Source organism: Rosa rugosa, chromosome 3 (assembly GCF_958449725.1).
Source record: "Rosa rugosa chromosome 3, drRosRugo1.1, whole genome shotgun sequence".
NCBI lineage: Eukaryota > Viridiplantae > Streptophyta > Magnoliopsida > Rosales > Rosaceae > Rosa > Rosa rugosa.
The window spans coordinates 13513595-13540769 of record NC_084822.1 but is presented as its reverse complement, the minus strand read 5'-3'; the positions used below and the strand labels follow the sequence as shown (position 1 = coordinate 13540769).

Sequence of the window (27175 nt, the reverse complement as noted above, 5' to 3'; positions counted from 1 at the left end):
TGGTAATGGTAAGGTTGGAGTTGCTTTAAAAACTTTTGGCTTTACTGGTGGCAATACTTGGATAATTGATTCTGGAGCATCTGACCATATGACCTATGATCGTAGTTTCTTTCTTTTTCTCAATCCACCCTCTATTTCCTCTGTTGTCAATGCCAATGGTGATTCTTTTCCTGTTTTAGGAATAGGGTCTGTTCGTCTCACCCCTTCTTTGACACTACATGATGTTCTTTATGTCCCTGATCTCTCTCATCATCTTATATCTGTGCCTCAGCTTAATACTCAATCTCGGTGTTCTGTAACATTTTTTCCTTTGTATGTGATTTTTCAGGACCTCCTCACTAGGGAAATAATCGGCAGGGGTTATCTGAGGGGTCGACTATTCCATCTGGATTGCATGTTTGCCGGAATGAAGCCGGAGAAGGCAGTCCAAGCAGCTTTGATTTCGACTGGGGTTACTAATCAAGTTGAAGAATTATGGCTATGGCATCGGAGATTGGGACATCCTTCCTTTAGTGTCATGAAGAAATCTATGCCATCCTTGTTTCTGGGCATTGATGAGTCTAAGTTGCATTGTGAGTCATGTGTCTTAGCTAAAAGTCATCGTACTAATTATCCTTTGAGTACTACTAGGAGTTATTTTCCTTTTGAGCTTATTCATTCTGATGTCTGGGGACCTTCCCGTGAGTCAACCTTGTCTGGCAAACATTGGTTTGTTTTGTTTATTGATGATTATACCCGTCTTACTTGGGTCGCTTTGTTGAAACACAAATATGAAGTCTTCTCTGCTTTCCAAGAATTTTTTGCTCTTGTTCAAAATCAATTTGGAGCCAATATTAAAGTCTTTCGTTCTGATAATGGGGGGGGGAGTTTGTCAATTCTCAGTTTCACCAATTCTTTCATTCTCATGGGATTATTCATCAAACTACTTGCCCTCAAACCCCTGAACAAAATGGGGTGTCAGAAAGAAAGAATCGTCATGTTCTTGACATAGCTCGGTCTCTTCTATTTAGTGCTCATATGCCTAAGTATCTTTGGGGAGATGCAATTCTCACTGCTTGTCATCTCATCAATAGGCTACCTTCCTCTGTTCTCAATGGTCAAACCCCCTATGCTGCCCTTTCAAATCATGTGTCTGTCCCTTCATTTTCTAATCTCCCTGCTCGTGTCTTTGGGTGTGTTGTGTTCGTCCATGTTTCTAAGAATCAACGGTCCAAACTCGATGCGAGGGCATTAAAGTGTGTATTTGTGGGCTATGGTGTTCATCAGAAGGGCTACAAGTGTTTTCATCCTCCTACACAGAAAGTTTTTGTTACCATGGATGTCACCTTTTATGAGGATGCATGTTATTTTTCTCCCATCAATCCTTCACTTCAGGGGGAGAAACACACTTTTTTGGAAGAGAAGTCTTGTGGGATTAAAATTCAGCCAATTGAAGCCAGTGACACTCCTATAGAAACAGAAAAGGCAATTGCCGAACAGAGCATTGCGAGTTCCGAAACAGAAAAGGTAATTGCTGAATCGTCTACCCTTCATCATGCAACTGCCGAACAGAGCGTTGCAAGTTCCGAACCAAAAAATACAATTGTCGAATCGTCTACCCTTCAAGAAGAAGCTCCTAATCACTCAGTCTCTCCCTCTCCATCAGTGGTCTCCCCTGTTCAATCTTCATCTGAGAATGCCAACGAACACGACGTCCAAAATTTAGCAGTTCAAGAAGGCCAAGCTCCTCCACCCCTCTTAGATACAGATAACCCTTGTCAACCAATCCCTGAGGAGAGTCCCAATCTTGAGGTTAGTGGTGTTTCTTCTAACTCTGATAATTGTGATAGTGTGTATGTTTTGCCTCCTAGGTCTACCCGTGGTAAACCACCTCGTCAATATGAACCAAGTTTAGATGTTAAGTCTAGGTATGCCATAGCTAACTTTGTATCCACCCACCGGTTATCCAAATCCCATGCTTCTTTTGTGAATCAAATATCCTCTGTATGTGTTCCCAGTAAAGTGCAGGATGCTCTCAAGGATCCCAAATGGTCTCAAGCGATGAATGAAGAGATGGAGGCATTGGAGAAGAATAATACTTGGGAGTTGGTGCCACCTCCACAAGGAAAGAGAGTTGTTGGATGTAGATGGGTGTTCACTATCAAACACAATGCAGATGGTTCAGTGAACAGGTATAAGGCAAGACTTGTTGCAAAGGGATATACTCAAACATATGGCGTGGATTATGAGGAGACCTTTGCTCCAGTAGCAAAGATTAATACTGTTCGAATGTTGATGTCTCTAGCAGCTAATCTAGATTGGCCTTTGCAACAGTTTGATGTAAAGAATGCCTTTTTACATGGAGAACTATCTGAAGAAGTCTATATGGATCTACCACCAGGATATGAGGCAAGCACAAGAGGTAGATTTGTGTGTAAGTTAAATAAGTCCTTGTATGGACTCAAACAATCACCACGAGCTTGGTTTGGAAGATTCTCTCAAGCTATGCGTCGTTTTGGGTACAAGCAGAGCAACTCTGACCATACATTGTTTCTGAAACGCAGTGAAGGTAAATTAACTGCCTTGATTATTTATGTTGATGATATGATAATTATTGGTGATAATTCAAAGGAGGTTGAAAGATTAAAAGATCTACTTGCATTAGAGTTTGAGATGAAAGATCTTGGTTCTCTTAAATATTTTTTGGGGATTGAGGTCGCCAGGGGGAGTTCAGGAATTTTCTTATGCTAGAGAAAATATGTGCTTGATTTGTTGACAGAGACAGGAATGCTAGGGTGTAGACCTGCTGATACTCATATTGAGCAGAATCATAAACTGGCTGAGTACCCTAATCAAACTCTTACAGAGAAGGCTCGCTATCAAAGATTAGTTGGCAGATTAATTTATCTCTCACATACTCGGCCAGACATTGCATGTGCAGTCAGTGTTGTGAGTCAATTCATGCATAATCCAAGTGAAATTCATATGGAAGCTGTGATCCGTATTCTGAGGTATTTAAAGTCTGCACCTGGAAAAGGCTTGATGTTTTCAAAGCATAATCATCTGGATATTAGTGGTTATACAGATGCAGACTGGGTAGGTTGTGTTACGGATAGAAAATCCACTTCTGGTTACTTCACTTTTGTAGGTGGTAATCTTGTTACTTGGAGAAGTAAGAAACAAAAGGTTGTGGCAAGGTCAAGTGCTGAAGCAGAGTATAGAGGTATGGCTCATGGAGTTTGTGAATTACTTTGGTTGAGAAATTTACTTCGTGATTTGGGATTTAAACCCAAACGAGCCATGGATTTGTATTGTGATAATAAGGCAGCGGTGGATATTGCTCACAACCCAGTTCAATATGACAGAACTAAGCATGTTGAGGTTGACAGACATTTCATTAAAGAGAAGCTTGATGCTAAGCTTATCTCTTTTCCGTTTGTCCACTCAGAAGAACAGTTAGCTGATGTTCTCACGAAGGCAGTATCGAGCAAGGCATTTCATGACTCACTTGGCAAGTTGGGCATTCGTGATCTGTATGCGCCAACTTGAGGGGGAGTGTTGGCGTGAGTCATACTTACCTTATTTATGTAGATATTCTGTAATATTATGTGATCTGTAATATTTTGTAATATCTGTAGTATTATTAGATTTACTACTTGCCTTAGGAGTAGTACTTGTCTTATTAGGCACAATTGTAATTTGTATATAATTCATTCTTGTAAGGTGAATGAAATATCAAAAAGTAATTCAGCCAAAATTGTCTCTTGTTTCTTGTTATATTTTGACTCCACGTGGAGAGATTTGCTGAAGAGGAAAAACCTTGTTTTCTGGTTACCGCAAGCTACAAGATCTAACTAAAGATGGGCTGTTGGAGTTGCCGGAGCAGTTTCTCAGGTATCAGACATTTGTTCTGTGCGTTATGGGATTGATCATGTACGTTAAATCGAGTGTCACATGCATGTATTGTGAATGCTACTGAGTTTATTTCTCAGGGAATTATGCATGCAAAGTAGAATCATAGAAAAAAGAAAAAAAAAACAGAATCATAGCATATCATATTTTTATTAATTTTTCAGTCTGTTAATTGGAACTTGCAAAGAAGTTAGAATCAGAAAACAGGTCAAATGGCCCAAAAAGAAAAAGGGAGCTTCTATTCATGCCTCCAAAATTAGTATTTGGACCTCTCTCTTTTTCGAAGTAATAGTTGACTTTGTTAACTTATGTCAAATTACCAATAAGGACATAAAAGAGGGGAGGAAAAAAAAAACAAAAAACAAAAGGTCTCTTCTTATCTCTAGTAGTTTTCAACTTGGAGAAAACCTTCTCCTCCAACGTAAACCCTAAAATCACTAACTCTGGTTTCTCGATTAGTACTAATAAAACCTAGAAGCATCCACTTGAGAAAATTGGAATTTTGGTTCTGCAACTTGATTACATGGTATGATGTTCTCGATTAGTACTACTGTATGTACTCAAAACTAGAAGCATCCACTTCATAAACTTGGAATTTTGGTTATTGGTTTGATTAAATGGTTCGATTTGGCACCATGTTTTTTTGTGCAGGCCATTGGGAAGAATGATTAGTATTTGTCCTTAGGGAGTCCAGGATCTAATTGTGTTTGATCTTACTTTGAATGGCCTTTTATTTAATTACTCTTCTATAATTGTAGGCTTTTCGATTAACTTGGTATGGCCTGAAAGGTTGGTGCTATTATGCTGTCTAACTATCTAATTATTGGATTTCTTTGTTTCCACTTCAATTCTCTTGTACTATAGTTTCATAGACTCAAGAGCTGGTAGACTTTTTTTGTTGTTGTTGTTGTTGTCGTTGTTGTTGTTGTTGTAATGCAATAGCAGTACAAAGAGGCCAGAAGGTCAGAAAGAGAAAAACAAAGCAAGAAAGCATAACAGTAACAGAAACCAAACTGAAACAAAAGCCAAACTATGATAGTTAGAATTTTGGAAGAAAGACTAAAAATACATATGGATGAAAGAAACAAAATAGGAGTGACAAAATTATGTGAAAGAGAGAGACTACCACCTGGCGAATTTTTTTTTTTTTTTGTTCCAAGGTAAAATAGGATTGTGATCAATTGTTCAAAATTTGAAGGAGGTCCATTACCATTTTAGAGGTATGAATAAAATCTAGAAAAAAAAAACAGACTTTTATTGATTTTATTGGACGATGGACATTTTGGGAAAATTAGGGAGGTGTAGATAGTATATTGGTTTTTTGTAAAAATAAGTTGGAGGTCTATTAAGTGGGGAGGTCCAAATTCCAATTTTGGAGGTATGAATAGAAGCTCCCAAAGAAAAATGGGTAAAAATTGAAAAAAGCGTAAATGAAAAATGGCCCCTACGGGTCTCGAACCTGTGAGCTTCGCGTTATGCACGACACTCTAACCAGCTGAGTTAATAGGCCAGTTGACAAGGGTAAAGAAGAAATGTGGCAGTGATAAGTATGAACAGACTTAAAAAGGCTCACTGGTGTGAATGGATTCAAATTGTTAGTATGAGATGATGGCTGAAACTCTGTTTTCACTGGCAGTGACTGCTAAGAGGAACCCAAGCAGTCAATTTTTTTATTTTTATTTTATTTTTATATTGTTTCAATGTTTGCAGGGAGATCGTTGTGGTATAAATGGATCAAGTTTCCCCCAATGGATTATTGCAATGGAGGTAATTGAATTACAGTATTTCTTTGTTTCATATATTGATAGGGTAGTAACCCTTAGAGCTAGAAGAAGATAAGGAAAGAAATGAAAGAAGTAAAATAAAAGCAAATTCTCATTCAATGTGTCGGCAAGGGTTACAAAGAGTTCTAATATACCCACTCAGGGTTGCCTACGATTTGTACACTCGTCAGCCATCTAACACGTTAAACTAACCCTAGCAATTACACAAAACAGCCACGTGCCAGCCATGTGCACGAGCCAATATTATCAGATAGATAGATTAGTAATACGGTGCGTATTGACAAAACGAGGACTATTCTTAGTTGACCTAGGAGTGATCAGTTCCAAACCATAACATTTCACCCCTCTTCAAAGGAAACTTGACCTCAAGTTTCAGAATCAAAACTGGGAAATCTGAGGAGAATGTCATCAGCGTATTCCCATGTGGCCTCCTCAGGAGCTGTACCAAGCCAATGTACTAGCCACTGAGTAGCCGTAACACCATTGCGTTTCACAATTCTTCGTTGGAGCACAGTAGATGGTTCCCACTTGGGGTTGGTTGGGTCCGTGATGGGAGGTAAGTGGTCGCTCACTTAAGAAATACCATGTCACCAACCTCAAAAGTCCGGTCAGAGTGTTTTTTGTCAAAGAAACTCTTCATTCTAGCTTGAGCTTGCGTGAGGTTTCTCTTTAGCACAGCTAATAACACATCTCTGTCCCTCAGTTGGTGGTCCACTTGAGCAATAGATGAAGAACCTGGTATGTAGGGTATGACAGATGGGGGAGCATAACCATATAAAGCTTCAAAATGGGTCATTTGGATAGCAGAATGGTGAGCTGAGTTGTACCACCACTCTGCCCATGGAAGAGCTTGCACCCAGTTTTGTGGTTTTTCTCCAACTACACATCTGAGGTATTGTTCCAGGGTCATGTTCAGATTCTCAGTTTGTCCATCCGATTGGGGATGATAGGTGGATGATTTACTGAGTTTGGTGCCTTGTAACTTAAAGAATGCTTCCCAAAAGAGGCTTAAGAGTATGGGGTCCCTGTCAGATACAATTTCTTCTGGCATGCCATGCAACTTAAAGATGTTATGTACAAATACCTGAGCCAAAGTGGCAGCTGAATATGGATGGGATAATGGTATGAAATGAGCATACTTGGTCAGCTTATCTATAATCACCCAAATGGTGCTCTTGCCTTCAGATTTCGGTAAAGCATCAATAAAATCCATTGAGATAGTACTCCAAGCCCTGTCCGGAATTGCCAACGGCTGTAATAAGCCTGGTGGTTTGATGGTCTCATAATGGTTCTTTTGACACACCTCGCATTCAGCCGCAAAGTGTTTGATATCCAATAACATACCTGACCATGCAAAACTTCTATGAATTCTCTTGTGAGTTCGGGTTCTGCCAGCATGACCCCCCATAACTCCTCCATGAAACTCAGTTATTATCTTTTTTCTCCAACCATCAACCTGAGGCACAAAGATTTTGTTTTTGTAAAACAACTGTGAGTTGTGTAAGGAGTAATGTTTCTTACCTGCAGGATTATGTTGTAATGTCTGTATGATCTGTTGAGCTTCAGTATCTTTTAAACAAGCTTGCTGAATTTCAGACACATAAGTGTGCACAGGTTTAGAGATTCCAGTGATGCCATAGAGATAGGGTGAACGAGACAATGCATCCAATGCAGCATTGTTTTTGCCCGACTTGTAATGTATGGTATAATTGTATCCCATCAACTTCACTAGCCACTTTTGTTACTCGTTGGCTCAAGAAATGTTCTATAGTTCTGTGGTCTGTGAAAATCTTGAAATGGTGGCCCGAAGGTATGGTCTCCAGTGTTGTACAGCTGCTACCAATGCAAGTATTTCTTTGTCATAAACTGAATGTGCTAAATGTCTTTGAGACAGTGCCTTACTCATGAATGCAATGGGATGTCCTTCTTGGGAGAGGACGACACCAATGCCTAAATCAGAAGCGTCTCATTCGACCACAAACTCCTTGGAGAAATCTGGTACAGCTAGTACATGAGTAGAGATGAGAGCCGTTTTTTAGCTCTTCAAAGGCTGCCACTGCCTTCTCACTCCAATGAAAAGCATCCTTTTTTAACATGTCAGTTTGAGGTTTAGCTATGACTCCAAAGCCCTTAACATACTTTCTGTAGTAGCCAGCCAATCCTAGGAATCCTCGCAGCTCCTTGAGAGTTTTTGGTTTTGGCCAGTGCTTGATACATTCTATTTTTGCCGGATCTACAGCCACACCTTCAGCCTTGATGATGTGACCTAAATATTCCACCTGTGGGACTCCAAAGCTACACTTGCTAGCCTTGATTTTCAATGAATGTTGCTGCAGCCTTTGGAACACTTGCTCTAGGTGGTTTAGGTGCTCAGCCACAGAAGTACTGTAAATCAAAATGTCATCAAAGATTACTAGTACAAATTTCCTCAAGAAGTCTCTCAAGACATCATTCATGACCGATTGAAATGTTGCAGGAGCATTTGTCAAGCCAAAAGGCATCACTAAGAATTCATAATGGCCTGAATGAGTTCTAAAAGCAGTTTTGCTGATATCCCTCTCATGCATTCTTATCTGATGATATCCTGACCGTAAATCTAACTTGGTTGAAGATTACAGCTCCATGGACCTCATCAATGAGCTCGTCCACTACAGGAATGGGATACTTGTCCTTGATAGTAGCAGCATTCAAGGCTCGATAATCTACACAAAGCCTCCATGTTCCATCTTTCTTTTTGACCAGTAGAACAGGCGAGGAGAAGGGACTCACACTGTGCCTGATAACCCCATTGTCCAATAACTCTTGGATAATTCGTTCAATCTCCCCCTTTTGGAAATGTGGATATCTATATGGTCTCACGTTGACTGCAACAGTGTTTGGCAAGAGTTCAATTTTGTGATCCTGATCTCTAGTGGGAGGGAAGTGTTTCGGTGCTTCAAAGACATTTGAGTACTTATTAATCAACTTCTGAATATCCGGGGAAGTGTTGAACTCAGAATGTAGAGTTGAAAGGCCCTGTACTTGAACTAATACTACCTCTCTTTCTTTCCTCAACAACCTTGTCATAGACTTGCAGTTGACAACTGTGGCTTCAGAGGCAGATTCATCCTGCAAGAAATGAACAGTTTCACCACACATAAATTTCATGGTCAGAAATTCAAAGTTCCAAGTAATATCCCCGAATGTTTTAAGCCAACTTCCTCCCAAAATGATCTCACTGCCTGAAATAGGCAATACATAATAGCTGGCTGTGAACGAGTACCCTTGAAGGTTCAACTCCAATTCAGCCACTCTGGAGGTCTGTAAGATCTCACCACTAGCTAGTCTCACTCTTATTGTTGTAATGTTCCTCGTGACAGCCCTCACATTTTTAAGTAGTATAGGGTGGACAAAATTATGTGAGGCCCCTGAGTCAATCAAAACATGAACCTTCTTTTTGTTGCAAAACCCCTTGAGTTGCATTGTATTATTGCAAGAGCCATCTCCCATAGTATTGAGTTGTGCTTCAGGAATTTCCACTCTTTCATTTGCATTTGGTACCTCATCTGCCTCATCCACGTTGTGAATATCCTGTATGTCTATTTCTTCCTGTAAAACTTCCATCACCATCATAGCTTGTCCTCTCCGGCAATTATGGCCGGGTCGAAAAATCTCATCACAGAAAAAGCATTGATTCCTAGCCCTTCTTTCTTGGTATTCCGCCTGTGTTAGCCTCCGATTTCCTCCCCCCAAGTTATTGCCACCACCTTGAGCAGGATGTCTAATTTGAGCTGCTGGGTGGGTAGCTCTAATTAGGATAGGTTGAGGGATGACTGTAGTAGGCCGAGCAACCATTCTAGCTTGATTCCGAGGTCCCATTGTAGGTCTGACATAGCTCCTATGATGTTGTTCTCTATCTTCATAAATTTTTGCCAATTCACAAGCTTCATATAAGGTTGTAGGTTTCTGAGCCTTTACATCCGCCCTAATGGTGTCTTTCAGTCCACCAATAAAACAAGACAACAACACTTGTGGGGAGAAGCCAGGAGCTCTTCTAGACATCTTGGTGAATTGATCCATGTACTACTCCACTGATCCAGTTTGTGACATCCGAACTAGAGCTGCTTGGTAATCTAGCACATTGTACCCATTGAACTCTCGCATTAACAGGTCAGCTAACCCTGGCCAAGAGTTTGGAAACTCGTGTTTGAACATAAACCATCTATCGAATGCTTTTTCGGTTAAATGCATGGTGGCAATGGCCAACTTCCTATCCTCTGGCACTTGATAGAACTCAAAAAACTGTTCTGCCTTGTTCAGCCATTCCACTGGATCTCCTCCACTGTAAGAGCTAAACTCAAGTTTCATCTGCTTCATAGTAGGTAACGTAGGATCCCAAACTGGTGTATAATGTTGTTGTTGAAAAAAATGAGGTTGTACATGGTGTGTGAAAGCCTTATGTATATTTGGAGTTGTATGAGTGTAGCTATTAGGTCCGCCAAGGTGAGTGGTATAATGAGGTGTGGGAGTGGTAGTGGTAGCAAAAATGGCTTGGGCTATACTCGTAGGCTGAGGAATAGCTTGGGAAGTGAATTGAGATACCTGAGCAAAAGACATGGGGTGTGAGAATATGGACCTGAATAGGTCATAGTGAAAGGATCTGAGCTTGAATGTGAAGATGAATGACCCTGGTTGCTACTAGAGGCAATATAAGTGGCAGTAGGGTGGATATAGGGCTGAGTTCCATAGATGGCATACTGGTGGAACTGTCCCCCACCTCCTTGAGTCATGCCACTAGGAGCCGCCTGTGTTATGAGAGCTCCAAATGCATTTGGAACCAAGACACTCGAGCTAGCCAAAGCCGTCGACATTTCCACTAGCTCAGTGGACATGGTACTCGTAGAACCCATAGCAATATGCTTCTCAGGCAAATTCAATGAAGAAGTAGAGGGAGGTTTGGGCATGATATCATGATGAGGAGGCACAGCTGTGGACGTGAGAGCTCGAGTGGAAGAAGCCGAGTCTTCCCTCGTGGTTGCACGCGGAGATCCAGAAATTGGTGGTACTTGCGGGCCCCGAGCTTGGGGTGCTGGTGACCCATTTGTGGGAGGAAGAGATCCAAATCTGAGCAGGGAAGAATCAAGTTGAGCTGCAGCGGCAGCTGACGTTTCCTTCATAGATTGAAGCTCTTTCATCATCTTAGTGCGGAACGAGTTCAAAGATTCCTGATACACATTAAGGGTTAGCTGCAGCGCACTGGACTTAGCCGCTGTTTCATCTTGGTGCACCTGGAGATCGAACTCCATACTACTGACCTCGCCGTACGTGTGTGGAATCGATCCACCATCGCCACCCCCTTTCAGCTTAACCATTGCCCCCAAAATCGAGGGCTCTGATACCAGTTGATAGGGTAGTAACCCTTAGAGCTAGAAGAAGATAAGGAAAGAAATGAAAGAAGTAAAATAAAAGCAAATTCTCATTCAATGTGTCGGCAAGGGTTACAAAGAGTTCTAATATATGCAGTCAGGGTTGCCTACGATTGTGACACTTGTCAGCCATCTAACACGTTAAACTAACCCTAGCAATTACACAAAACAGCCACGTGCCAGCCATGTGCATGAGCCAATATTATCAGATAGATAGATTAGTAATACGGTGCGTATTGACAAAACGAGGACTATTCTTAGTTGACCTAGGAGTGATCAGTTCCAAACCATAACATATATGTGCATTTTATGAAATCGAATACTTTGGCCTTTGTGCATTATGCTTGTGTTTTTTTTTTTTTCTTTCTTTCTTTCATAGGCCTGTAACAGCCATGCCATTACATATGTTCCACTTTATGACACACTTGGAATGCTTCATTCTCTTTTTCAAGAATTGTTCGTGCATGTATCATTTTCCATTGGCAGTAGTGAACTTCAATGATGGTAGTCGAGTTTGATTAATTGAAGGGAAATTCTAAATTGTCTGAACTTTTTCCTTTCCAAAATCGATCTACCACTTCACTGTCGTTAATAAATCTGGATTGAGCTGTGTCCGGTGGCTGGCTACTGAATACTTGGCAGTTGTCTATACTCTTCGCAACAACTTAACGCTTCTGTTGGAAACTACTGAACAATACCAAGTGTTTGCTAGCTAGCCACAACAAAAGTTTAGTAGCCAACCACTAAACATGCCAAACACTTTTTGAATTCTACGGTATAATTAGGGGAAGTTTTGGGAAATTAAGTTGTGGGGATCTAGGGAGAAAATTGGGAGGTGCACTTTCAGTTTCCCTTGAAATTTATTTGATTGACATTTCATGGTTTGTGTTGCAGGTGCTAATGCAGTTGAGTTCATCATCAGCCATGCTGAAGTTTCAATAGCTTTTGTTCAAGAGAACAAAATCCCTGCTGTGAGTTATTTTCCAAATTATTGTCTCATTATCATAACTATATATATATATATATATATATATATGTGTGTGTGTGTGTGTGTGTGTGTGTGTGTGCGTGCTTAAACTTTGAAGCCATTGTTGTCTTATATTTCGGTACTAGAACATTCATATTCCAATTTTGTTGTAGTAAACTCGCCTTGTATATTTGATGGTTAATCTTAGTTCCTTTCCTAATATGCACTCCATTTATATGAAATTTTTTTGCCTCTCCTTTTCTTGCTTTGTAACATCCTTACATGGTAATTCTTTCCGCAGATTATATCATGCCTTTCAAACTGTTCTACGCATTTTAAAAGTAGGTCATATACTATTTCCTTAAATACTTCAAATTTGAGGTTCAAGTTGTTAGGATGGTATCTAAGGATCTTTGTTGTTCAGCAATTGCCAGCTTCACAAATGTTTCTAGCACTCAAAAGAAGGAAGCAGAAGGACTAGGGGTATCTTGCTTTTCGTGGGAGGAATTCTTTCTGTTGGTAACATCTCAACACTGTTTTCTCATATAAGTTCTTGTTTTCAGTAAAGGATTGATCATTAACTTGCAAAAATATAAAATCATCTATTATCTGTCATTTTCTTAGGGAAATTCGGATTGTGAACTACCTCCAAAACAGAGGAGCGCTGTTTGCACAATAATGTATACAAGTGGAACGACTGGAGAACCAAAAGGCGTAATCGTTACAAATGCAGCATTAATGTCAGAAGTATTGTCAACAGACCATATACTTTTCTAACAGATAGTGGTAAATAACTTAACACAGTTAACATCTTCAATTTTCTAGCTTTTAAACATATTCTATCTTGATGTCTCTGGATTAATGCTTATTCTGCCTCTCTAAATAATAAAAAAGAGAGGAAGAATAGCTCCTGTAACTTTTCATGAGTTCTTTGGGTTGCAGTCTGGTGATTAATTTTCACCAGGTCTGTACATATGTTTGGTCTATTGCACAGTTTTGAAGCATAAATGTACCTCATTTATATGTCAGATGCAAATAAACTTGCAAGAGAACATGTTTTGGTCATGGAGATTCAGTAGTTTTGCCACTAAAAAGGCCAATACAAGGCCATTTTTGTTTTGGATTTTGTAGCATTATCAATATGAAATTATTTCCTCATTCTTAAAATTGCGATCCCTATTCTGTTTCCATACATATATACGGTGCCTATTTAAAATGCTATTTATGCCATGGCAAAAAATTAAATCATGTGAATGCAATCCAATTTAGTGAGCAGTCATAGTTTATTGTAACATCTTCAAGATGTGTTGCTATTCCCAAGACATGATATATTGATAAAACTCAGGGGATATTTATACTTTCATTTTGACAGAAGTTGGATCCATATTAGATCAAATTATGCTGAAAGCTTTGTGGTTGGCCAGCAAATTACAGATTTTCTACCAACTAATTAAACTGAAGGTACTAGTACTATTTTGAGTAAAGTCATCTTTGAAAGGTGCTTATTTGCAGATTTATTTTATAGTTCATATTTTTTTCCAAAGTAACTCTGTTGAAGTATTATCAATAGATGGTTAAGGATCATATTTTTTATGAAGTTTGGTTACTGAACTCAATTAACGATTTGACATTTCCCTGATGGCAATGATATTGACTACTGACATAAAATAAATTCTATTATAGTGTACATGTAGTAAAACTATAGTAAAAGAATTTGAGAGAGAGAGAGTTTAGACGTAGAGAATAGAATGCGTCTATTCATCTCACCATGAGGGGGTTTATATAGGAGTACATGATGTATACAAATAGGCAACGTTTAATAGCAACGTCAATTACTCCTATTCACAATCCTATCAATCACTAATCTATAGTGAAAGGCATATATGACTCTCCATCTATTTACATGATATTAGCCATAATTATTTACAACACTCCCCCTTGGATATTTCATGTCAATAGTGTTGCCTAGGCTGAGCGCTTCTAAGTTGCCTCGTCAAAAACCTTGCCAAGTAATAAAAACCCTATGGGAGAAAAACAACCTTGGTCGAAGGAGAAAAAACGCGCGTGAATGTGGAGTAGTCGTATCACAACAGAGATAGGTGAAGTCTTCTTATCAGCATCATAAGTAGATAGTATGTCTACGAGAGGTATGCATTAGAGTTGCTACACCAAAACCTTGCCCGGTAAACCCAGTGGGAGAAACCCGTGGTCGAAGGGAAAAGATGAGCAAATGCATATATGTCAAATCAAAACATCTTCAGGATGTAGTATAAGTGGGGTGACCATGCTAAAGATGTGCCTCGTTAAAACCTTGCCAGGTAACAAAACCCAGTGGGACAAAATAACCCTGGACGAAGGACAAAAAGAGTACACGATGGTCAAATGTGTATGCTTCGGGATACTCCCCTTGATTTCGACTCCCCTTAAAAATTACATGTTAGGTAATTCAGATAGTTTACGTAGACCAATACCTTGAACATGCTTCTGGAATGTAGACTTTGGTAGTGACTTGGTAAAGAGGTCTGCACGATTATCTTCAGATCGAATCTACTTGACTTCAATCTTCTGATGCTCCTGTTGTTGCTGATTGAAGAAGAACTTCGGTGCAATATGTTTGGTGTTGTCTCCTTTGATGAAACCCGTCTTCATTTGCTCAATACAAGCAACATTATCTTCGTGGATAGTGGTTGGTTCATCAGTAGTGGAATACATTCCACATGTGCTTCGAACATGCTTTGTAACGGCTTTTAGCCATGTAAATTCACATACTGCTTCGTGAAGAGCTAGTATCTCAGCATGATTCGAAGAGGTAGCAACAAGTGTCTATTTTGTAGACCTTCAAGAAATTGCAGTATTCCCAATGGTAAAGACATAACCAGTTTGGGAACGTGCCTTGTGCGGGTCTGATAGATAGTCTATATCAGCATATCCAACAAGGCGAGCATCATTCTGAGGATCAAGGGGGTTTGATCCATTCCTTGATGCGTAGGGATAGAATAAGCCCATATCGTTGTACCTCTAAGGTAGCGAAAAATGTCTTTTATGTCATTCCAGTGGCGGCGTGTTGGCGCAAAACTATATCTAGCTAACAAGTTCACATCGAATGAGATGTCCTATCTAGGGCATTGAGCCAAGTACAATAATGCGCCTATTGCACTTAGATATGGGACTTCTGGCACCAATATCTCTTCGTTATCATCTGCAGGACAATACGGTTCTCTCTAGACTTCGGACGACCATGGGTGTGCTTGCTTTTATCCTCATTAAAGCATCTTAACATCTTCTGGATGTAATTTGGTTGATGGACCAAAATTTCATCTGCACTGTGCTCGGGCTCCAGGTCGAGACAATAATTTGTTCTCCCAAGGCCTTTCATCTCAAATTCCAACTTCAGGTGCTTTGCGGTTTCCTTGATCTCTTCAGGAGTATCAATCAAATTCATGTCATTGACATAGACCGCCAAAATTCCAAACTAGGAACTTGTTTCCTTAATAAACACGCATGAGCATAGTTTATTATTCACATATCCCATCCCGATTAAATATTCACTTAGACGGTTATACCACCTCCGTCTGGATTGTTTCAATCCATAAAGTGAACGCCTCAAAACTAATGAAGAGCGTGTTCCGTGGTCTAGAACTATTTTCATCGGGTATATTAAGTCATTCAGGAACTTTTATGTATATCTCTGTATCGTGATCCCCATAGAGATAAGTTGTGACCACATTCATAAGTTGCATATTCAGTTTTTCGGAAACTACCAAACTGATAAGGTAGCGGAACGTTATGACGTCCATTACGGGAGAATACGCCTCCTCGTAATCAATCACAGGGCATTGAGAAAATCTTTGCGCCACTAGATGAGCCTTGTGTATCACAATCTCGTTTTTCTCATTACGCTTCCTTACAAATACCCATTTAAATTCTACGGGTTTAACATGGGGAGGTGTAGGAACAACATGTCCAAACACCTTTCTCTTTGTCAAGGAATCTAATTTGACCTGGATTGCTTATTTCCTTTTTGGCCAGTCGTCTCTTCGTTGATATTGATCAACAAAGCAGGGTTCGAGGTCATCGCTTATTATAATTTCGGTGGCCACCGCAAATACTAATATATCATCGATGATAATCTCAATCTGATTCCAAATCTCACTAAATTTACCGAGATTTCTGTATTCTCGGGAGTGGGTTCAAATGTTGGAGCGTCCCCCAACATGGTCTCTTCTAGGACATACCCATAATCCGGATTTATCTTGTGAGATGAATCGGTTTGAGATTGCGATGTCAAGAGGATTCGTTTGTGCCAAGTTTACCCTCTTCTGGGGATAAGAATCCTTCGAACCTAATGGTCTACCTCGCTTCTGGGCAGGGACATGTGACTGGTTAGCCGCCATGGTCGTACCTCGTCCATCTGGGGCGACGCGTCCTACAGGGTCATCTATCCTTGCAGGCACATTTGCAGCAGGTATATGTGATCTCGTCACTTTAGCTAGATTAGAGAAAGGGTCTCTATAGATCTAGAATTGTCCGCACTTCAGTATTTTCATGCGGTTTGGGGATCAAGATGAGACATTGTGGGGACATTCCATGTTAATTCACGCCGTTCATCAGGAACGATGACGTTCTTATCTCCCCCTAACGGCGGGAAGACTGTCTCATCAAAGTGACAATCCGCAAATCTAGCGGTAAAGAGATCGCCTGTCAAGGGCTCTAAAGAGCACATAATGGATGAGATTCATAATCGACATACACGCCCATCCTTTGTTGAGGACCCAATTTTGTACGTTGTGACGGCACAATTGGCACGCGGACTGCATACCCAAATGCGCGTAAATGCGAAACATCAGGTTCGTACCCAGTCTCCAACTGTAACGCGGAGTAAGGTTGGGTAGCAGTGGGCCTCAACGGGACCAACATAGCTGCATGCAAGATTGCATAGCCCCACGCAAAAACTAGAATCTTGGTGCGCATTACCAAGATTCTATTTGTGAGACCATCTTGGGTGTGAACATAGGGAACTATATGTTCAGCATCAATCCCAAGGGATATGCAATAATCATCGAAAGACTTCGATGTAAACTCTCCGGTATTATCAAGTCTTATAGACTTTATGGGATAATCCGAGTGGTGAACCCTCAATTTCATGATCTGGGTGAGAGTTTAGCAAAAGCAGCGTTTTCTTGTGGACAATAGTGTAACATGTGATCACTTTGTCGATACATCAACCAAAAACCATTAATATTTAACTGGTCCACATGGTGGTTGGATATATATGTCCACAAATTTCCCTTGCATTCTGTGCAGAAAAATGGTGGTGTATGTACTAGTCTTTGCATATGATGGTCTAGTATGGCATAGCGTGTCATTATATACAAGACCCTTATTTAGAAGGGGATGCACCTGCGATGAATTGAGGATACGGTGCATCATACTTTAACCTGAGTGTCCCAAACGGTAATGCCATAGCAAGTAGTTGCTTGAATTAGTTAGCTTCTAGCAAACAGATTCCAATTTCTCCAATGTACGCTTCTGGCCACACACTTCGGAGGTTATGCAAAGATATTACACTCATTTTTCTCAGTGGTTTCAGCGTGATAACCGTTGGTTCGAATATCCTTAATACTCAATAACGTTCTTCTGGAACGTGGAGATTATAAGGCCTCATTAATGGTAGGTTCAGTACCATTGGACAACATATAGTGGGTTTTGCCATAACCCTCTATCAGGTTGGATTGGCCTGATACGGTTGTCACAGAGGTATGAATAGACAATAAGTTTGAAAAATATCTCCGATCTAGGAGTATGGTGTGCGTAATAGCACTTTTAACCAGACAACAAACTTCCCCACAGAATATGCCTATTCATTTATTTAATTCAATGGATCACATGTATGAATAAGTTTATTGAATTAAATATATTCGAACATAACCACATTTCTATAATCCAAAATAATTGAAAAACATAAATCACCAAAATCCGAAGATGTTTCATTCATTAAGATGAAATAGATATGGCACAAGGGGCCAATTATACCTATGTCTTTGAGTTCTAATCCTCAGTATGTTCAGTAACTGCCTGAAAATCCGTGATCTCTAGTGTGGAATCGATAGAAAATGACCCTTTAATAAAGTTGGTATTTCGAGTTCCACAACCGGCGTAATACTCATCTACTGCTTAGGCTATCGCACAACAGGTGCGGGACCAGCAGTCAATTCCTCCACATCGATAACAAAGATCATGCTGATTCTGGTGGCAACAGGCCGGACCAGTGTTCCTTTCAACTCGGGCTTGCTGAGTTATGGCATCATGGTTCCTACCACGTGGGCTTTGGCCACGTGGAGCCTGATTACGTGGCCTCTTGGGCTTTGGCCAAGTGGCAGACGGTCATATGGGCTATTTTCGTTCTGCCAATCATGTCTTGCTTCAAGTAAGAAAATGGTCATCTGATGGTGAAAGTGCTCTTCCAGAGCGACCCAAAGAGTCTGTGTATCCTCTTCATCGTATACTCAACTTGGAGTGTTTTCTACATATGTTTCCTTTTCGAAAATTATGGCACTCATATTAAAAGCCTCAATGACGACATTGTTAGCAATGATTGTTGATCTCATCTTCTTTGCAGTCAGATGAATTTTCACATATTGAGTTCACTTTAGATAGTTTCTTCTGGAGACCTCCAAAGCAACAAAGTCAAACATGTTAAGATTTGACATTTCTTACAGGAAAGGAACAAATAATATTAGTGCTTTGGGTAATATCATCCATAAGCAAGTAATGAGAACTTCAGGTTCTATAACATGGTATGAAAAATCGGATTAGACATGTAAAATCTACTGGTTTTATCGTGTGTGGTGAATTTATGAAGGAAACTTCAAGTTTCTTAAACGGCATTATCGAAACTACAAGTTCGATATATGTATGAACTATTGGTTCATTTAGAACTTCTAGTTCATTAGGTACCTACATTTTCTATACATATATTCTAGTGCGAAAATTTAGACAAGTAACACAATAACATTGAATTGAGCAAATTGAAATAATCTCACAAATTGGATAAATAAAAATCACAAATCAACTGAGATATTAATTGCATGCTAGTAATATAACATATTAATTATCACACAATTATGTGAATAAATGCTTCTGGCAATTAATTACACATATTGGATATGGTGAATCTATTTACAATATGAAATCATTTTTCCTTTTATTTTGATTCTGTTGGACCAAAGAAGGAGTGGGCTTGATAGTGAAGCCTATCAGGCTTAGTCTGCGGGCTTGTGACCCGGGCTTTCATGCGTAAGTCAAATGGTGTGTGAGACCTGCTGGGCTGCTAGGTGCTGCTGAGGGAGAGTAGGCCTGCTGGGCTTAAACTGGTCTGCCAAGGAATGAAAAGTTATTACTCAACCCTTTCGGTAACTCCAATTGAATACGACCAGGTAAGGAAAAATGAGGTTTAGGTGGAGCGAGGCTCACTTAAGTACACGGCCTCATCTGAACCTTGCCTAGACATCGCATCCAACTGGATGAGCCTAGTTTGAGAAGTTTCATAACTTTTGTCATGGCAACATGTGGTGAGCTTCTGTTCTGGTCTTGCAACTTGGGCTTGAGCTTCTGGCTCGGATTTGTTGTTGTGACTTTGGGCTTGATTTGAGCTTCTGACTCAGCCTCATTTAATATTCACAATTATAACATAATTAAATTCAATATATGTTATTAAATCATAACGTAAATAAATTAATACAGCGGTTATGTACCTGAGGAAATGGGTTCAAATCCCATTAATGCTTCTGGCATTTCGTATAGGTAATAAATTGGGTAAATGCTTCTGGCATAATGTTAATGTAATAATCGCGTAATAATTTAGCCCATAATGCTTCTAGCATAAGGAATTATAATGGCATAATACAAATTAGTGTAACCAAAAATTAAGCCCATAATTCTTCTATCATAATTCACGCAATAATTCAGAATTGTCTCAATGTGATAATGAAGTGATTGTGGTAATAAGCATAAATTACTATGGTAATTGCTTTGGATAAAATCAATCAAAATCAAATCATGGGTTGATCAATCACCAATTAAATGGAGTTGAATATGCTTCTGGCAGTATTAATATTAAATGGTGGTGATAATTACCAATTGGCCATAATGGCATAGTGGACAACATGCTGGGCTGGTAAACATTGTGCCTGGGTTCGAATCCCAGAAATAGCAGACTTTATTTTTGCATGATTGATTGATGCTCTCTAGTTGTGAATTGGTGCTACTGGACCAAGTGCTAGAAATAGCTACAGCCAAAGTATCCTAATTTTTTTTTCTTTTCCAATCAAACAATCCAAAACATGAACATGTATATATATTCCAAATAAAACAATCAAAATTTAGGGTTCATGCATCAAGGAGGATTTTTCATGTTCAATCAATAGGCTCAATAAGCATGAATATAAAATTAGGTTTTGGAAAACATTACTTGATGAAGGACGGATGAATCTTCAGCTTATGTGTGCAGAACTGAGAAGGTTGTCTTCTCAGCCAATCCAAGAGCTATTCGCCTCTTCTGGACAGCTCCCACTTCGAATGGTGTACAGGTCTCAAAACTACTCCAATGGGGCTGAAATTTGGAGGGCAGATAGAAGAGGCAGAGATGAACAACTTTGATGAAGGAAAGATTTTGATATGAGGTCCCGATCAAGAGGTTTCGGGGAGTGCAAAGGCTGCAGCAGGGGGGGTTTTTCCTGGCTAGGGCTTGGGTTAGAGTTTTCGTGCTGATAACGTGTTGTAAAACTATAGTAAAAGAATTTGAGAGAGAGAGAGTTTAGACGTAGAGAATAGAATGCGTCTGTTCATCTCACCATGAGGGGGTTTATATAGGAGTACATGATGTATACAAATAGGCAACGTTTAATAGCAACGTCAATTACTCCTATTCACAATCCTATCAATCACTAATCTATAGTGAAATGCATATATGACTCTCCATCTATTTACATGATATTAGCCATAATTATTTACAACAGTACAGAAGAAGATTCATATTTTTTGTTTCTTCTGTTGGCCCATATATATGACCAAATAACCGAGAGCTATTGCATCTACAAGGGATCTTCAATAGGCTTCTGGTGAGGCGTAAGTATATGTGTCATTCTTGCTATGTTCTTTTTCTTTAGTTTCCTTATTAAACTTGATTGGTATTCTCTTCCTTACTTACCAACTTCATCATCTGCCCAATGTGATTGCCGTTGGACTTGTAGGATGTCAGGTTTTTACTGGACGACCTTCAGGAACTAAAGCCTACTATGTTTTGTGGGGTTCCTCGAGTTTATGATCGTATATACACTGGTAAAACAGATTCATCAATTTGAACTGCATAGATGTATGCCCTTGAATTTCTTTGTGGTTAATATTTGGCTTAAATATTGTTTCCGAAGGTATTGCTAGTAAAGTTTCTTCTGGTGGTGTGCTGAGGAAGACCCTTTTCCAGTATGCATATAATAGTACGTCTCACTACGACCCTTGTTTTGTTTGCTTTTGTATTCCTACCACAAACTAATTAATAATTGTACGGCAGCAAGTTGGCAAATCTGGAGAAGAGTCTACCACAAGAAAAAGCGGCACCTCTCTTGACAAGCTTGTGTTTAGAAAGGTCAGTGAATCTATCCTTCACCTTTTCATTCTTGTAATATCTGGTTTTACATTCGAACAATGCGTTACTTCTATTTTATGCGTTACATTCTAACAAATTGTGTTACTTGGGGTAGATAAAACAAGCATTAGGAGGACGAGTTCGTATAATGTTGTCTGGTGCTGCGCCTTTGCCCAAGCATGTGGAAGAATTTTTGGGGGTCACCAGCTGCAGCACTTTATCACAAGGATATGGTATAATAAATATAACATATAATCAGTTAAATCATAGTGAAGATTCGGGAAATACGAGCATAAGTATTCAACTGACTGTGCTTTCTCACCTTAGTTCGTGGTGTTTGACGCGGAAACTAGTTGGCCTGCAAACTGTCTCTTTTGCTGCTGTGATTGCGCGGGCGTGCCAGCACCGTGGGGTGCAGTCGTCGGGGTAGTCCCTTGACCTGACTTTTTCTTCAAGCATTGTGGACGAGGAGAGCACCAACCTCGCCACAAGGTTCTTTTCTATGCCTTCCGAGAAAGGACTTCCTGCCTTACAGATAAGGACTTTGGTTGTGGTCTCTTGCGTTCACCGAATCGATACTTAGTGTTGTAGACTAAGCAAAGCAATCACTGGGAAGTTGGGAGAAGCACGGGTGGTGCTAAAGCGTGACTTTAGCTTCGTTGGGTTGCGTGGGCGTTACCCTTGCTTCGCTGGTAGTGACGGTGGCAGTTGCGCTAGCAGTCGGCTCCTGGGGAGACTAGGACTGAAAGTACGGTCGCCGGGTTGATCTGGTGATGCTGACAGTCGGCTCTTGGAGAGACTAGGACTGGCGTGCGGTCACCGGGTCTCAACGAGGTTGAAGGTTCGCTCCGGGGAGGCTTTGTAATCGCTGGGATTGATTGATTTTTTAGAGATCCCTTATTCGTCTTGAAACCTGATATATATAACTAGGGTTTCGACTGCTCCTTATCATAGAAGGAATATTGATTGAAGTTTCCTATTCAATCCCCGCTACTCGACTCCAATAAGGTTTCGTTTTCCTTATGGATCACGGAATGGGTGAAGCTGTATCCCAAACCCGAGTAGGCTTATTTTTGGGCCGCAGGTATCGGCCCGCTGTGCTAAATCCACTAAAGGATCTTGCCAATATTACTTTTGGGCTCAAACATTGCCCCCCAGGCCCTGATAGCCCATGAAAATGTAACTGATTGAAGGGGACTAAAACGACACGTCTGATGATCGAAACGATGTAATTAATGAAGGTTGCGTCTATTCGCTTGGCAAAACGTCCTTTCGTCGCATCGTTTCCCTCACAAAATCTTTTATTTAAATACCGCAGCCACTCCAGACCTGTCACATCAGAAACCCTTCCAGTCTCCTAAACCCAGAAAACCTCTCGCTCCATACCCACTTTACAGAAACCCAGAAATGGCTCCCCCAAAGAAGGTGATCATCGATCAGGAAAAAGAGCTTACTGATAACATCGCTCGCACTTGGGGAACCAACATCGGTGCCCGCTGCCGCATCCATACTTCCGTCCAGAGACCTCTGCTTCTCAGGCTTACAAACCATCACGCCGGACTGGGTCCGGCACCGCAAGATTCCATCCCTGATGACGCTCTCGTCCTTTATAGCCTGCCTATCCGTCGACCCATTCAGGTCCTCAGGAGGACCCCTACAGATTTCAGTAGTTCGAGTGCGCAGAATCATCGGTCAAAAATAGGGCATTGGCCATCCAAAATTAGCGTAGATGAGATTTCCTGGTATCGTGAAGTAAGAGCACGAGATTTGGCTCACTGGAACGTGGCAGGTATTACCCATACTATCGATTTATGCTTTCGCCTTCCTCGCGGTGGGAATCGCTCACCACTCGCTGCCTTCCTTTGCTTTTGGCATACTGCTACCAATACTTTTGATTTTCGATTTGGCCAAATGAGTATAACATTGTTGGATATCCTCACCATTACTGGATTGCCCATCGATGGCGAGCCCTACCTGCATGGCCAATTCGACTCTGACACCTTCACATCAACTATTGACCAAACTGGTCGCGGTGCTCATAGCGGCTCCTATCCGCGGTGGCTGGCTTATTATCGTAAAGAGCGCAATGCGACTGGTGGCATTGCTTTTCTGGAGTATTGGCTCTACAAGTTCATATTTTTTTCTTCTTCCTATAAGCCCACTGGCGCATGGACTCTTCTGGCAATGGCCCTCTACAACGGCCGTCGCGTGGGGTTACGACATCCAGTGTTGGGCACCCTCTACCGTACTCTGTACCAGGCCACGATGCATCCTTTTGAGACTAGCATTTCTGGCCCCTTTTGGATCCTCGATTTCTGGATTCAAACTTACTTTCCATTCTTCCGCCGCAACGACATTCAATTGCTACCACCGGCTGATGCCCTTCTTGGTCAGTGGTTTTGTCGCGATGCGAGGTACATATCTCCACCCTATTCTGAGTGTTTCTCATATTTGTACCTCCTGCACGAGATGCCATACTGCGATCTAATACTTAATAGGAGATTCCCCGCTCCTCTTGAAAATGGGTTCCTTCCTGGGGCTCCTGATTATAGTGATCGCGTGCGCTTGGCTTTTCGCCGCACAATCTCTTGTTCAGACATCAGGCTCACTGCTGACAAACTCAGTTACGAGCTTTACGCTCCCAATCATTTTGCTTGCCAATTTGGTCTTATCCAATTGGTGTCATTTCCCCTCTATGATGCCTGGAATTACAACACCTCTTGGCGCAGAATTGGCCCCTTAAATGGACCTCCGCCAACACAAAGCATGCTTGTACTGGTTGATCTCCCTGACTGGGCTGATAATATCGTCCCCGTGGATGGGACCGCTGAAGATTATGATCAATGGTGGAAGGAAGTCTCTGTTAACTGCTTGAGGCAAAGGGATGACGAACTCTTTGCGGCCATCTTTGAAGAATTGAGGTATCCTTACGACGCTGATACTGAAGAACTTGCTCGCTTTCACAACGATGAAGCAAGACCTCCACCAACCGAACCGGCTCCGCGACCCGCGCGAGCCCCGCGCTTGGTTCAGGCTGGAATTGTAATTCGCGAGCCTCCTCCAGAGGTAATTGCCTTGGTGTGTTCGTTGTTTCCTTGATCATTTTTACCTCCAACTCTTTCCCTTAACTCAAAATTTATAGCAGGGACGCGCACCGCCTTCAAGCAATCGCGCCATGGGTGTTTCTCCGGCCACTGGTCCGGCCGCTAAACAGAAAGCAAAACTGACCAAGCCTGAGGTAGAGGACTCTTCCTCTGATGATGATGACCCTCAAACTGTAAGGATTTTCTTCTTCGCACGTATATTTTGGCAGCCTTCTCAAATTCTAATTTGACTTTGTTTAAATCTTGACAGATTGCTGCTGCTCTAGCACGCAAACGCAGTCGCGCTGAATTCCGGACTGATCCATGGGCAGAAGATGAACCAGTCGTCGACCGACTGGTAATACTCCTCTAAAGTGAGCATTGATACTTTGTTTTGCTATGTATGGTTTCATAACGTCTCTCCGCTGCAGGTTCGTCGTAGGTTTTCGAGGAAAGTTGGGGAAGGCTCCTCCGCTGTCGGCGAGGGTGTGTCTGGCACACAAGCCCCAGAAACTAATGGTGACTCTCCCTCTGCAATCAATGCTGCAAACAACATGCAGTTGGTTGTCGCCTGAGGTTGAAGAGGGGATGCCGCTCCTTTATACTTCCCGCGAGCAACCAATTCTCCTTCTGGAATCGACAGTGCCAGATTCGGGTCCAACCTCTGGTGAGACTGCCCCAGCACCAACAGCAAATTTCCGCGAGCTACCAGCTAAAGAGGTAGCTCTCTTAACAAAAATGTTTTATCTTTACCCTTGACTTGGTCATTCTGAAGATGATCCTTTCTAGGGTCCAAACGTGGAAGCGGTAGCCGGAGAAATAGCGGACGAGGATCCTGCTGAACCTGTTCCCAATGTGGTTGGTCAGGAACCCGCTCCCCATGCCCCCCAGGTCATTGAAGTAGAGGAAATAGGAGAACTTCCTGAACCAGTGCCAGAAGCAATACCTGTCGTGGAGCCTCTTGAGGCCCCTGTCGCTGAGCAGCCTACTCCGTCCACTTTAGAACGGTTAGCTCGCGTGCTCGAAGTGACCCCACCTGGGGTCGTAGATGATGCCAGAGAAGGCCTTCGTCGTCTCTTGGGTCCTGATATTCTGATTCCTGGCGCGCCCGCGAGAGTTTTAGAGTATCTGAGGGTGCTTTGTAAGATCATACCTATTGCACAGCAATAGATATGAACTAGCTATTATATGCTGTATGCATCAGTTAATGTAAATGAGTTATTTTGAATTCAAATGTAAATACATTAACCAATATATATAAACTTTTTAAGTAATCGAATTAAGTTTATATATTAGAATATATGTTAAAGAATTTCAAATTCAAATGTGTGGTTATCTAGACAAATCTATTAGGAAGTTATTTTGACAGTTCCTTGATGGAAGGAACTGCCATGTAACTGCTGTGTTGAACAGCTTTATAAATAAAGTGAAATTTGTATTTGATCCCTGCTAGAAAATAAAAATGCTCTCGTTGAGTTTGTCCCATCAAGCAATAAAGAGAGATACGGTGTGTATCTAGGAGAAGATCAAATAGATAACGGCAGCAGATCACCACTGGATAACGGCAGCAATCCACCAAGTTAGTTTTATAATTTTATTTCATAACATTGATCTAACATTTGAGATAGTATATTTCAGTTATAAGTTTATGTTTCATATTGAATCTAACATGCTTCTCCGCGAGGGTACTGTCACTGAAGACCAATTTCAAGAGGTTGACCAGCTGCTGCAGAATCTCCCGCAAGGGTTCAATGAGAGGGCGGTCGCGAACGCTCAAACCAGGCACACCGAAACACACTACCAGACCCTTACTCATCAAACGGACACTGCGCGTGATTTCTTGGGTGACCAGGCTAATCTCATCAGGGATCTGACGCTCGAAAGGAACCATCTGAAGTCCCAGATTCAGGCTCTTCAGGCCCAGTTGACTGATGTCACTGCCAGGCTCGCCCATGCGGAGCCTCAATTAGAACAACCCCTTGCTGCCTTCGAGATGCTGTCCCAAGAACTGGCCCAAGCTCGTGTAGCAGCCCAACAAGCCACACAAGCTGCTGCGGACGCTAGCTTTCGACTGGACGAGCTTTTCCTCCGCTTGACCCACGCAGGCCGGAGACTTTTGGGCCTCTGATATTCCAGTAACAGGCCCATATTTGTATGAAAAATATTATTATTAATAATTTAAATATTTAGCCCAAATTGCTTGGCCCAAATATATGTTCCAATTTTTAGGCAGTTTAGCGTTTAATTTGCCTTTATTGCTGTTGAAACTGTTTGAAAAGATAATCTCGAAACAAAGCGGTTACCTCCTTGAAAATTGCTCCGCTTCCCACGCGTTTTCAATTATCTTCATTTCCGAGAGCCTTGCATTCAATTCCATCGATACTCTTATTGATGGCGTTGAA

General features: G+C 41.2%; 1 pseudogene; it reads left to right on the top strand.

Annotated features, from left to right (window-relative positions):
- LOC133737273 (probable CoA ligase CCL6) overlaps positions 1 to 27175 on the top strand; it is a 256961-nt pseudogene that overhangs the window by 208468 nt on the left and 21318 nt on the right.